This window comes from Callithrix jacchus, chromosome 17 (genome assembly GCF_049354715.1).
Source record: "Callithrix jacchus isolate 240 chromosome 17, calJac240_pri, whole genome shotgun sequence".
Taxonomy (NCBI): Eukaryota; Metazoa; Chordata; class Mammalia; order Primates; family Cebidae; genus Callithrix; species Callithrix jacchus.
The window spans coordinates 79723356-79737055 of NC_133518.1; the positions used below are offsets into that span (position 1 = coordinate 79723356).

At 45.6% G+C, this 13700-nt stretch overlaps 1 long non-coding RNA gene and 1 pseudogene across 1 annotated transcript; one reads left to right on the forward strand and one right to left on the reverse strand.

Moving 5' to 3' along the window:
* LOC144579978 (uncharacterized) lies at positions 1-5280 on the reverse strand. The gene is made up of 2 exons (XR_013528779.1): positions 4302-5280; positions 1-1075 (listed from the first exon to the last, which is right to left on the reverse strand). It is a non-coding gene; the product is annotated as an uncharacterized LOC144579978 (long non-coding RNA).
* A 3903-nt stretch (positions 5281-9183) lies between these two features.
* LOC118148826 (gem-associated protein 2 pseudogene) lies at positions 9184-11542 on the forward strand (annotated as a pseudogene).
* Positions 11543-13700: the final 2158 nt, after the last annotated feature.

Below are 13700 nucleotides of genomic sequence, written 5' to 3' on the forward strand. Positions count from 1 at the left end.
TTAAAACGCGAAAGTATTTTGTTTATTCTGAGTTTTGATAACCTAAAAGTTAATGTCAGAGGCAATATCAAATCCTAGGTCTTCTTAGCCTAAGTTCCTCAGATGCTTCTGTCAGAGGCATGCGAATCAGAGTGACTCCATCTTGGATACGGGCTGGGTAAAATAAGACTGAGACCTACTGAGTTGCATTCCCAGGAAGTTAGGCATTCTTAGTCACCGGATGAGACAGGAGGTCAGCACGGCTACAGGTCACAAAGACCTTGCTGATAAAAGTTTGCAGTAAAGAAGTCGGACAAAACCCACCAAAACCAAGATGGTGACGAAAGTGACCCCTGATCATCCTCACTGCTCATTATATGCTAATTAAATGCATTAGTATGATAAAAGACACTCCCACTAGTGCCATGACAGTTTACAAATGCCCTGGCAACATCAGGAATTTACCCTAGATGGTCTAGAAGTGGGAGGAATTCTCAGTTCTGGGAATTGCCCACTCCTTTCATGGAAAACTCATAAATAATCCACCCCTTGTTTGGCATATAATCAAGAAATAGGCCAGGCATGGTGGCTCATGCCTGTAATCCCAGCATTTTGGGAAGCCAAGGTGGGCAGATCACTTCAGATCAGGAGTTCAAGACCAGCCTGGCCAACATGGTGAAACCCTGTCTCTACTAAGAATAGAAAAATTAGCCGGGCACCGTGGCATGCACCTGTAATCACAGCTACTCAGAAGGCTGAGGTGGGACAACTGCTTGAACCTGGATGGGGTATGAGGGGGGCAGAGGTTGCAGTGAGCTGAGATGACACCACTGCACTCCAGCCTGGGTGACAGAGTGAGACTCTGCCTCAAACAAAAAAGAAAAAAAAGAAAGAACTATAACAATTATCAGTCCAGGAGCCAAAGCTGCTGCTCTGTCTATGGAGTAGCCATTCTTTTATTCCTTTACTTTCTTCATAAGCTTGCTTTCTCTTTATGGATTCACCTCAAATTCTTTCTTGCTTGAGATCCAAGAACCCTCTTTTGGGATGTGGATCAGGACCCCTTTCTGGCAACACTTCTGGGCAATACATGAACCTGCAAAGACAGTCAGTTTTCGTATGCATGTTCATTTTTCCTGGCTGGGGGGGTCTGTGGGTTTGGTTAGATTCTCTAAGGGGCCAATGACTCAGAAAAGCTTAAGGGCTCCTGCTGGAGATAATTTTAAGACAGTATCACAAAAGGCAAACTAGAGAAAGCATGGACCCTACTCAGTAACGACTACAGGTCCAAAGATTAGACCTTGAGAGACATTAGTTCAATTTCAAAAAGCATAAAAGAGTTGAGTGCTGTTTAGATTCTTAAGTAGTACTGAGAGCTGAAATGCCACGTTTTGAATTTTGCTTAAATTCCCAAGTGCTTTAGAATGACCTTTGCTTTCATCTCAATTTTAGATGTTCACTCTCATTATAATTGCTAAGAGTGAATCTGACATGGAGAATATCAATACTGAGTTATTCAGGCAAATTCTTCCTCTCAGAAACAACTAACGTCTCGTCTTCCTCACTTCTAGATGATCATAAAGAAACTCTTCCTGGGTCCAGTGGCTCACACCTGTAATCCCAGCACTTTGGGAGGCTGAGGTGAAAGGATCACCTAAGCCTAGGGAATTAAGGCTGCAGTGAGCTATGATCGCACCACTGCACTCCAGTCAGGGTGACAGAGTGAGACCCCATCTCAAAAAAAGAAAAAACTCTTCATTCAAGCACATAGCTACTTCCTTTTTTAAGGCCAAGCACGGTGGCTCATGCCTGTAATCCCAGCACTCTGGGAGGCCGAGGCAGGCAGATCACCTGAGGTCAGGAGTTCAAGACTGGCCTGGCCAACGTGGTGAAAGCCCATTTCTACTAAAAATACAAAAATTAGCCAGGCGTGGTGGCACACAGCTGTAATCTCTGCTACTATCACTTGAACCTGGGAAGTAGAGGTTGAAGTGAGCAGAGATCGTGCCACTGCACTCCAGCTTGCTGACAGAGCAAGACTCAGTCTCAAAAAAAAAAAGAAACTCCCTTTCTTAGGCAAAGAATTGCATTAAATATTGTAGGGGAGAAAAAAATATTTTCTTCCTATAAAATGTATATGAATAATAATAATAATGCATTTAAAGTCAGCAAAAAAAAAATTCATTTTTAAACTTCTTTTTTTTTTTTTTTTTTGGAGACGGAGTCTCCCCAGGCTGGAGTGCAATGGTGCGATCTCGGGTCACCACAACCTCTGCCTCCAGGGTTCAAACAATTCTCCTGCCTCAGCCTCCCAAGTAGCTGGGATTACAGGTATCTGCCACCACGCCCAGCTAATTTTTGTATTTTTTAGTAGAGACAGGGTTTTGTCATGTTGACTAGGCTGGTGTTGAACTCCTGACTTCAGGTGATCCACCGCCTTGGCCTCTCAAAGTGCTGGGATTACAGGTGTGAGCCACCGCACCAGGCCTAAATTTATTTTTTAGAGACAGGGTCTCCCTCTGTTGCCTGTGCTGCAGTGCAGAGGCGTCATAATAGCTCACTGTAGCCTCAAACTCCTGGGCTCAAGGGATTCTCCCATATCAGCCACCCTAGTAGCAAGGACTACAGATGCACACTACCATGCTTGGCTAAGTCTGTGTGTGTGTAGATGGGGGGGGTGTGTGTGTGTGTGTATGTGTGTGGAGATGGGGTGTGTGTGTGTGGAGATGGTGTGTGTGGAGATGGGGTGTGTGTGTGTGAAGATGGTTGTGTGTGTGGAGATGGGGTGTGTGTGTGGAGATGGGGTGTGTGTGTGTGTGAAGATGGTATGTGTGTGTGGAGATGGGGTGTGTGTGTGGAGATGGGGTGTGTGTGTGGAGATGGGGTGTGTGTGTGTGGAGATGGTGTGTTGTGTGTGTGTGGAGATGGGGTGTGTGTGTCTGTGAAGATTGTGTGTGTGTGTGTGTAGATGTGTGTGTGTGTACAGATGGGTTGTGTGTGTGTGGAGATGGTGTGTGTGTGTGGAGATTGTGTGTGTGTAGATGTGTGTGTGTGTAGATGGGTGTGTGTGTAGATGGGGTGTGTGCGTGTGGAGATGGGGTGCGTGTGTGTGTAGATGGGGTGTGTGTGGAGATTGTGTGTGTGTGTGTGGAGATGGGGTGTGTGTGTGTGGAGATGGGGTGTGTGTGTGTGTGTGTGTGGAGATGATGTGGTGTGTGTGTGTGGAGATGGGGTGTGTGTGTGTCTGTGAAGATGGTGTGTGTGTGTGTGGAGATGATGTGTGTGTGCAGATGGGGTGTGTGTGTGGAGATGGTGTGTGTGTGGAGATGGGGTGTGTGTGGAGATGGGGTGTGTGTGTGGAGATGGTGTGTGTGTGTGGAGATGGGGTGTGTGTGTGTGGAGATGGGGTGTGTGTGTGTGGAGATGGGGGGTGTGTGTGTGGAGATGGGGGGTGTGTGTGTGGAGATGGGGTGTGTGTGTGTGGAGATGGTGTGTGTGGAGATGGGGTGTGTGTGTGTGGAGATGGGGTGTGTGTGTGTGTGGAGATGGTGTGTGTGTGTGGAGATGGGGTGTGTGTGTGTGGAGATGCGGTGTGTGTGTGTGGAGATGGTGTGTGTGGAGATGGGGTGTGTGTGTGTGGAGATGGGGTGTGTGTGTGTGGAGATGGTGTGTGTGTGTGGAGATGGGGTGTGTGTGTGTGTGGAGATGGTGTGTGTGTGTGGAGATGGGGTGTGTGTGTGTGTGGAGATGGTGTGTGTGTGTGGAGATGGGGTGTGTGTGTGTGGAGATGGTGTGTGTGTGTGTGTGTGTGGATATGGGGGGGGGTGTGTGTGGAGATGGTGTGTGTGTGTGTGTGTGTGTGTGCGTGTGTGTGTGTAGATCGGGTCTCACTGTGTTGCCCAAACTGGTCTTAAGCAATCCTACCATCTCTGCCTCCCCAAGTGCTGGAATTACAGGCATGAACCACCGTACCTAAAAAAGTTTATTGTCTGAAATATGCTTTACCCTCAAGTTCTAAAGGCGCCTAAAAAGGAGGGGGGGAAGTTTGATCACGTTTATTTTAAAATAGTTTCATTTCTACAAGTTCATGGGGTAGATGTGACATCTTGTTACAGGTATATAATTCATAGTGATCAGGCCAGGGAATGTAGGTGTCTGTCACTCAAGTTCAATACCTTTCTGTTGAGGATTGTTACCCTGCTCTGCTATCAAACGGTGAATTTCTTCCTTCCGTCTTACTGTACTGTTGTTGATTATACTTCAGTACACGTTACTCCACTACCCCCTCCTCCCACTCACCCTTCCCAGCCTCTGACATTTACCTTTCACTTCGTATCACCATGCGGCCAGTGTTTGAGCTTCCACATACAAGGGAGCACATGCAGTATTTGTCTTTTGGTGCCCGGCTTATTTCACACAAGATAATGGCCTTCAGTTCCATCCACGTGGCTGCAAATGACATTTCATTATAGAAAAAACAAATGAGGGAAAAGGAAAATAAATTAAGAAAATTCACTTGAATACTGGAGAGCAGTTAGAACAAATACTTGAAGACCAGGCACAGTGGCTCATGCCTGTGATCCCAGCACTTTGGGAGGCCAAGGCAGGCAGATCACGAGGTCAGAAAATCGAGACCATCCTGGCCAACATGGTGAAAATGCGTCTGTACTAAAAATGCAAAAAATTAGCCAGGTGTGGTGGAGCGTGCCTGTAGTCCCAGCTACTCGGGAGGCTGAGGCAGAAGAATCACTCGAACCCAGAAGGCGGAGGTTACAGTGAGCCGAGATCGTGCCACCGCACTCCAACCTGGGCAACAGAGTGGAAAAAGGAAAAAAAGAACAAAGAATACTTATTTTGAAGGCTCTGAAGGACCTCAGAGGTGCTCAGCGTAGCCCCTAAGACAGACTCTCCACTTCTACTTAGAAGGGAACAAAAATAAGACACTTGGGAATGGCTACAATTGTCCTCATCAAATAATTTAGACTTAAGATTCAAGGTGAAGAACTGAACATATGAATTTACCACAAATCCTCCTAAAATCTCACTAAAATGACTGAATTGAGATTGAGATCATAAGGGCACTTAAGGAAGGGAGCCATCATTAGGCGGAAGCTCTGAAGCGTTCTTTGGAACACAGAAAAGCACTTAACTTTAGATGAACCGAGGATTCAGAGCCACCCCACTCAGCCACTGACATGTGAGTCCTGCAGCATTTATCCTCAGCCTGTTAAGGATGACAAGATTCCACCTTGAATACCAGCAGACCTCGGCACCCCAGGCAAGTTTCTCCACGCAGTAGCATTTACCTTCAAGGCAAAACATGGAAATACTTTCTAAACAATATGAACAAAAGGCTTGGGACACTGGAGAATGAGTGAAAATCTGCCCTTTGAACCACGAAGCCTTTCTTTAGCCCCCACTTCCTGCAAATCGTCATGACAATTAGTCTTCTAATCTTCAATTAAAATATTGGAATATTATTTATTGGGAAAGCGTTGTGTACAAGAAATAGTGACCTTTGGCAAAAGAAGATGTTTCCTAATTTTTGTTTGGTTTGGTTTTTTTTTTTGAGGCGAGGTCTGGCTCTGTCCCCCAGGCTGGAGTGCAGTGGTGTGATTTCAGCTCGCTGCAACCTCTACCTCCTGGGCTCAAGCCATCCTTCCATCTCAGCCTCCCAAATAGCTGGGACATGGGTGTGCACCACCATGGCCAGCTAATTTTTGTACTTTTTGGAGACACAGGGTTTCACCATGTTGCCAAGTTTGGTCTTGAACTCAGGAGCTCAAGCCATGCTCCCGCCAAGGCCTCCCAAATTGCTGGGATTGCAGGCATGCGCCTCTCCAGCACTTTGAGAAGAAAAAAAAGGTGGGGCATGGAGGCTCACGCCTCTAATCCCAGCACTTTGGAAGGCTGAGGAGGGCAGATGACGAGGTCAGGAGTTTGAGACCAGCCTGACCAACTTGGTGAAACTCCGTCTCTACTAAAAATACAAAAAATTAGCTGGGTGTGGTGGTGCGCACCTGTAATACCCGCCACTCCGCAGGGGAGGCAGGAGAATTGCTTGAACCCGGTAGCTGGAGTTTGCCGTGCTGGGACTGTGCCACTGCACTCCAGCCTGGGCAACAGAGAGAGACTCCATCTAAAAATAAATAAATAAAATAAAGGAAAAAAGATAACAGCAAAAAGATCACAGTGGAAACGGAAGAAAAGCATTACCAGAGATAAAAAAAGAAATGAAAGAAATAGAAGGGGGAGAATCTGCTAGCCAGGGACCTAAATTCAGAAGGCAGGAGATGGTTTCCATGGTGCTCTTCTGGCTCGCAAAGCTGGCCATGGTGTCATGGGGTCTCCAGTCCTCTTTACGATGTAGTGTGTGCCACTCTCAGATCACCAGTTCAGGGAACGATTCTCCTAGAGACAGAAACTGGAGTCTGGTAGCTTCAAGACTGTTGCTGCCCTTAACCCTGGAAGGCCTGGGAAGCAGGAGGATCACTCTGTGTTCGCGAACACACTGGAAGAGTCAAACACCTCCCCCCTTGGATGGGAGGGTTTCACCCTTACAGTAACACTCTAAGAGCCCTTAAAATGTGTGGCCTACTGGGATGTCCTTTTCCATTAACAGCAACCTTAATGACTCCAGCATCCATTGCAGGGACTTGGCAACTCCAGAGCAGACGGGATTTTCAGGGAAATCGTATTGTTTGGTCTTTTCTCACAACAAGTTCCTTAAGTCTTGCTTCCTTCTTATCTTATCTCCAGCACATGCTGGTCTCATCGGACCCTGCTTCCCCTCACGCATTTGACAGTGTAGAAGGGCCCTTTTTCCTCTGTTCTCGTAAGTTCTGTGACTGGGGCCTGTGACGTTGGCAAAAGAGAGATTAACGGGAGAAAAGCATACACATTTTATTTGATAATATTCTAAATTTTATGTGCACATGGAGCCCTTCAGAGAAAAGAAAGGAAGCCTCAAATAAATGGCTAGACCCAGGGGCTCACACAGCATTTTAACAAAGAGTCATTATAGAAACAGGAAGAGGCTATGGAAAAGGAGATCTGAGCTGGGGGCAGTAAATTACAGGAAGGTGACTAGGAAATATGCAGGGAAAATTAATGGAAGATTTTTGTTGCTGTTGTTGAGATGGAGTCTCCCTCTATCACCCAGGCTGGAGAGCAGTGGCGCAATCTGGGCTCCCCGCAACTTCTACCCCACCGGGTTCCCCCTATTCTGCCTCAGCTGGTACTACACATATGTGCCACCACTCCCGAATAATTTTTGTATTTTTGGTAGAGATGGGGGTTTCACCATGTTGACCAGGCTGGTCTTGAATTCCTGGCCTCAAGTGATCCACCCATCTCAGCCTCCCAAAGTGTTGGTATTACAGGCATGAGCCGCTGCACCCCGGCCACATGTATTATTTTAGTAAGGTTTGTTTCTGCATATTCATGTTGGCGTGAATTCCCGACCTCCAGTGATAAGAATGTTCTCCTTTTCCTGGTGCAGGGAGGTTACCTTTCTGACCGGAAATTTACACCCTCCTTTTAGGTAGAAAGAGGAGGTTAGGGAATCCTTCCTGCACCTGCTGTTTCTCTCATCCAGGTATTAACAGGACTGACCCTGAAATCAGCTGTCTCTCAATTGCCTTCAGCTCAACACAGTCAACATGTCTAAGTGGCATGTTTTGGGGTGACATGTTCTGATCTTCTTCAACAGTACCGTTAAAAGTAATTTCCTTCTCCTTCTTCATTCCCCAAAGCCCATGTTACTCTCTGACACATACTTTTACAGAACGTGTGGCAATAAGAGAAGTTACAGCGTAGAAAGAAACCAACTGAAAATGGAGTATCAAACCTGGTGACGGTAAGGGTGTCAGGGAGCAGGCACCTGCACATTGCTGATGGGAGAGCATTTGTCAGTGTTCCTGAAAATGGCAAATGCACATCCCCTGTTCAATCCAGCAATTCCACTTCCAGGAAGTGGCACGATCTCAGCTCACTGCCACCTCCACCTCCCAGGTTCAAGCGATTCTCCTGCTGCAGCCTCCCGAGTAGTTGGGACTACGAGCGCCCAGCACCCACACCTGGATGATTTTTGTTACTTTTTAGTAGAGACAGGGTTTCACCATGTTGGTCAGGCTGGTCTCCAACTCCTGACCTTAAGTGATCCGCCCACCTCGGCCTCCCAAACTGCTAGGATTACAGGCGTGAGCCACCACACTCGGCCTGTACATCATATAATTTAAATTAATATTTTTCAATCATATATGTGAGTATACAGTTATATGTGTATATATGCACACGTAATATATAAAATATCTTCCGGGCGCGGTGGCGCATGCCTGTAGTCCCAGCTACTCTGGAGGCTGAGGTGGGAAGACCGCTCGAGCCCAGGAGTTCTGGGCTGTAGTGCACTATGCCAATCCGGTGTCCATACTAAGTTCGGCATCAATGTGGTAACCTCCTGGCAACGGGGGACCACCAGGTTGCCTAAGGAGGGGCGAACTGGCCCAGGTGGGAAACGGAGCAGGCCAAAACTTCCATGCTGATCAGTAGTGGGATGGCACCTGTGATAGCCACTGCACTCCAGCCTGGGCAACATAGCAACACCTAGTCTCAAAAAATATATATATATGCATTTATATATATTTTTTATATATATAACATATAATGTATATATGTGTATATACATATACATATACATTATAGATATATAAATGTGTATATATATATACATGTATGCATTATACACATATAAATGCATATATTCCAATTTCCTTAATAGCTCTTTTAAAAGAACTGTTTGCATATACATGGATGTATGTATACAGGTATATACGTGCATGTCCGCCTGCTGCCTCAGACCCACAGGAACCTAGGGCTCTGCCTGAAGCTCGTTCTGTTTTCCCTTCTCGCCTTTTCCACCCAGACTTGGGTTCCCCACTTTCTTCCTTGTCTTCAGGGAAAATTGTAAGTCCTACTATGTGATTTGGGGCAGCACTTGAAGTCTGTTAATCACTCCCCTCTAGATGAAACTGACCTCGTCTGTTATCTCTAAACATCATTAAAGAGTTTTCCTAAATAAATGTCTCCATTCCTGACTTTTGCCTTTAGCAATTCAAAGAATCTGCAGATTATTATAGTTTAGAGTTTTCTCTTACAAATTCAGGCCTAACTATTTGGTCAGGCTCCCTGAACATCTCCGATGGGATGAGGGAGAGGTGCTCTTTCCTTGTCCAGAATGAAAGCTGGCTTCCTTTTCTCTTTCATGGTACACAGTTAACACTGAAAAGAACTTTTTTTTTTTTTTGAGACAGAGTCTTGCTCTGTCACCCAGGCTAGAGGGCAGTGGCATGATCTGAGCTCACTGCAACCTTAACCTCCTGGGTTCAAGCCATTCTCAGCCTCCCAGGTAGCTGGGATTACAGGCTATTATTTGTATTTTTACTAGAGACAGAATTTCACCACTTTGACTAGGTTGGTCCGGAACTCCTGACTCAGGTGATCTGCTATAGGTAATTACAGGTGTGAGCCACCATGCCTGGCAAGAACATTCGTATACATCAGTCTTGGCCAGCATGTCAGGTGTTTTTGTCTGATGATAAATTCCTATGTGATAGGGTGGTGTCAACAGTTTACAGTTTAACATTTCCTCTGTGGCTTTAAAAATATTGTCCTTGGCCAGGCACAGTGGCTCGTGCCCCTAATCCCAGCACTTTGAGAGGCCGAGGTGGGCAGATAGCTTGAGCTCAGGAGTTCAAGGCCAGCCTGGGCAATATGGTGAAAGCCTGTCTCTACCAAAAATACAAAAAAAAAAAAAAAAAAAACCTGGTGTAGTGGGGCAAGCCTATAATCAGGAGGCTGAGGCAGGAGGATCGCTTGAGCTCAGGAGATGGAGGATGCAGTGAGCTGAGACTGTACCACTGCACTCCAGCCTGGGCAACAGAGTGAGGCTCCATCTCAAATAAATTATTATTAAGCTTAGAAAGGCATTTTTCATTTGGAGAGTACATATTTGCATATTTTTCTACTTTTATTCTTTCAGTTTTCACATCAGATTATTTAATCCATCTGGAATTTATTTTGGTGAACATTGGGAAATTAGGGCATAACTTGATTACCCCTCAGAATACTTAGCCAATTATCGCAGCACTAAAATTCTCCCTTTCCTCAGGAATGTGTGATGCCCTCCTCATTACAGACTGGCTTTTTGATATATGCATTAGGTCTGTTTCTAGCTGATTAATTTTGCCCCATGAAGCTCTATTTTTGCACTAGTTGGAGAAAGTTCTTAATAATTTTGTTTTAAATTATTATAACAAGGAAGGAAGAAAAATTATCTGCAGAGAATGAGGGCACAGAGATGATAATGAAGACATGAAAGGCGAAAACGGTTAAGACGAGGCAGGGAGTGTGTGGAACGAGGAGTCATTTACAGCTGAATAGCTGAGGCAGGGCTGATCTCACGGCCTGGCTATGGGTGGAAAAAATCAGAATGATTAGAGAAAAAGTCTTCCATCAGTGCTCTCTGGAATCCACATCAATTTAAAAGCAGAATCTGGCCGGGCACAGTGGCTCACACCTGTAATCCCAGCACTTTGGGATGCCAAGGCGAGCAGATCACCTGAGGTCGGGAGCTGAAGACCAGCCTTGCCAACATGGGGAAACCTGTCTCTACTAAAAATACAGAAGTTAGCGGGGCTTGCTGGCACATGGGGAGGCTGAGGCAGGAGAATCACTTGAACCCAGGAGGCGGAGGTTGCAAAGAGCCAAGACAGTGCCACTGCACTCCAGCCTGGGTGACAGAGCAAGACTCCATCTCAAAAAAAAAAAGAAGTTGAAAAGGAAGCAAAGTGTGAATATTTTTCTTTCGGGATGCCAATCTGCCCCTGAAGGTTACTCCCCAATACTTCAGTGGCAATAGCAACAAGTGGCACTGTTTTCAACTGTTCGACAGAATGTGAACAAGCACGGAAGTCCCTGGAGGTGACAACAGTTGGACAGTAGTGTGACTACACCAAAATCTGAAGATGAAGAAGGCTGGAAGAAACTTTGGGTGAACAGTTAGATGCCGACGCGGCTGTTGGATCAGCCAGAAATGAAAGTCCCCACGTAGGTTCTGCCCAAGGAAGACGGCTTGTGCTTTACTGGCGTGTCTGCAGAAGCCTTTATTACCTGAGGCTCAGTCACCGATTCGGCAGCTTGCAAGAAGATGCTCCGAAGTGAGGCTCCTAGTGGGTAGCAGAGATGATGGGAAGGGTCCTGCTTCGAATTTATTAATCTGCTTGGTTGGCAGGTATTTTGACCAAAGTGATTTAGCTGATGAGCCTCTGGATTAGCTGATCTCTCAGGGATAGAAGGTATGTCTCATGTAGGCAGCCTAGCTCTGAGGAAGTGCAAGGGAACGTTCCACGTTGTGTAAACGGTTTGCATCTTAACCTGTACCATTCCGGTTGATACTCAGAATATACATTGTATCGATTTGAATGTCTGAAATAACAACAAAAAATCCCCCCCCGCCCCGTTTTTGATGAACAGTTTTCTGTAATCAAGCAGCTCGCAAAGAAATTGCGTGATGGAATTTTACATAGGTTCTTGGTGCTCCTTTGTCGTTTATCTACATATATACACATAAAATGTTACTGAAAACACGTTTTGGTTACTAAAATTTTGTTTGACTCCTAGGAAAAGACAATAGATGGCCTTAGCATTAGAATTAAAATAATCTAGATTAAATGGCAAATGAGTTCATACTAATAAAATTAATCCAGGATTTTAAACAAACAAACAAAAAAGGTAAGATTGCCTGGCCATGGTGGCTCATAATTGTAATCTCTGCACTTTGGGAGGCTGAGGCAGGAGGATTGCCCGAGCTCAGGGGTTTGAGACGAGCCTGGACAACATAGCAAAACCCTGTCTCAAAAATTAAAAAAAAAAAAGGTAGGATCCACCCTCCTGGAACTTCCTGAAAATCGAGAAACGGTCCCTGGAGTAGGATATTCAGCCAATGAGGGTATGCATTCTGTTTTCTTTTGTAATAAAGATAGACATTCTAGACATTTCTCAATGTGGGCAGACAGAACATAAATCTCCTTCTTTTTTTAATTTTATTTTTTTTTGTGTGTGTGACAGAGTTTCACTCTTTTGCCCAGGCTGGAATGCAGTGACAAGATTTTGACTCACTGTACCTTCTGCCTCCTGGGTTCAAGCGATTCTCCCAGCTCAGCCTCTGGAGTAGCTGGGATTACAGGCACCCACCACCACACCTGGCTAATTTTTTCTTTTTCTTTCTTTCTTTTTTTTTTTTTTTTTTTGAGATGGAGTTTTGTTCTTGTTGCTCAGGCTGGAGTGCAATGGTGCAATCTTGTTATTTTTGATCAGTTCACCTTTTCATCTTTCTACTCAAGATATGAGTAGTTCACACATCACAGTTACAGTATTTTAATACTCTGTGTTTTTCTGTGAGCTTACTATTACCAGTAAGTCTTGTCTTCAGAAATTTCTTGTTGCTCATGAAGGTTGTTTTCTCTCGGATTGAAGAACATCCTTTAGCATTTTTGGCAGGACAGGTCTGGCGTTGATGTAACCCTTACTTTTTTGTTTGTCTGGGAAAGTCTGTCTCTTTCTTTTCTTTTTTCCTTTGCTGTTGTTGAAACGGAGTCTTACTCTGTTGCCCAGGCTGGAGTGCAGTGGTATAATCTAGGCTTACTGTAACCTCGGTAACCTCCGCTTTCTTTCTTTTTTTTTTTTTTTTTCAGACAGAGTTTCGCTCTTGTTACCCAGGCTGGAGTGCAATGGCGCGATCTCGGCTCACCGCAACCTCCGCCTCCTGGGTTCAGGCAATTCTCCTGCCTCAACCTCCTGAGTAGCTGGGATTACAGGCATGCGCCACCATGCCCAGCTAATTTTTTATATTTTTTTTAGTAGAGACGGGGTTTCACCATGTTGACCAGGATGGCCTCGATCTCTTGATGTCGTGATCCACCCACCTCAGGCTCCCAAAGTGCTGGGATTACAGGCGTGAGCCACTGTGCGGGTTCAAGCGATCCTCTCACCTCAGCCTCTCGAGTAGCTGGGACTACAGGGGCATGCCATCACTCCTGGCTAATATTGTATTTTTAGTAGATACGGGGTTTCACCACGTTGGCCAGGCTGGTCTCGAACTTCTGCCCTCAGGTGATCCACCTGTTTCAGCTTCCCAAAATGCTGGGATTACAGACATGAGCCACCCACTGCCAGCCGGAAAGTCTTTCTTTCTCCATCATATCTGAAGAATAGTTTCACCAACTATATTGCTTTAGGATAAAAGACTTTTTCCTTCAGCACCTTAAATGTGTTATGCCACTCTCTCCAGGTTTGCGAGGTTCCCACTGAAAGGTGGGCTGCCAGACATACTGGAACTCTATTGTATTATTCATCTGTCTTCTCTTGCCTTTAGCATCATTTCTTTATCCTCGACCTTTGGGAGTTTGATTTTTTTTTTTCTGAGACAGAGTCTTGCTTTGTCACCCAGGCTGGAGTGTGGTGGCATGATTTTGGCTCACTGCAGCCTCCGTCTCCCAGGTTCAAGCGATTCTCCTGCCTCAGCTTCCCAAGTAGCTGAGACAACAGGCATGTGCCACCAGGCCCGGCTAATTTTTTGTATTTTTGGTAGAGACGGGCTTTCACCGTGTTGGCCAAGATGGTCTCCATCTCCTGACCTCGTGATCCACCTGCCTCGGCCTCCC